This window comes from Aythya ferina, assembly GCF_964211825.1.
Source record: "Aythya ferina genome assembly, chromosome: 4".
NCBI classification, from domain to species: Eukaryota; Metazoa; Chordata; class Aves; order Anseriformes; family Anatidae; genus Aythya; species Aythya ferina.
This window is the reverse complement of record NC_140300.1, coordinates 3,142,501-3,142,897: the sequence shown is the minus strand read 5'-3', so window position 1 is coordinate 3,142,897 and position 397 is coordinate 3,142,501. Positions and strand designations below refer to the sequence as shown.

At 73.6% G+C, this 397-nt stretch overlaps 1 protein-coding gene across 1 annotated transcript in view; it reads left to right on the top strand.

Moving 5' to 3' along the window:
• Positions 1-376: 376 nt before the first annotated feature.
• PTPRA (protein tyrosine phosphatase receptor type A) overlaps positions 377-397 on the top strand; it is an 80,856-nt gene continuing 80,835 nt past the window's right edge. Inside the window, exon 1 of the mRNA XM_084517762.1 lies at positions 377-397. This exon is cut by the window's right edge and continues 267 nt beyond it. The gene's annotated coding sequence lies outside the window, so the exon portion shown is untranslated.

Sequence of the window (397 nt, the reverse complement as noted above, 5' to 3'; positions counted from 1 at the left end):
AAAATATTCGTCACTGGGCGGGTGGCGACGCCCCACCCCATCACTACCCCAACCCCAGGCTGGATGGCGCTGGGGGCAACCTGCTCGGAGAGCAGGTTGCCTCCGCAATTAGCCGGATCGCCTAATGAACATAACCCAGGCCAATGACCTCCCCCCCCCCCCCCCCCCAAATTAACCACCAGCGGGGCGCGCCAATTCCCCCCTTAGCCCCGCCCCCTTCGTGCTAACCCCGCCCCTAACCCCGCCCCCCTCCGCGTTGACCACGCCCCCCCTGGCGCAGCGCGCCCCGCCTGCGGCCGCACCATGGCGGCGGCGGCACCGGCAGCGGGCGGGCGGCGGCGGGGGCGCCGCTGAGGGCCCGGAGCCCCCCCCCCCCGCCTTGGAGCCCCCTCCCCGT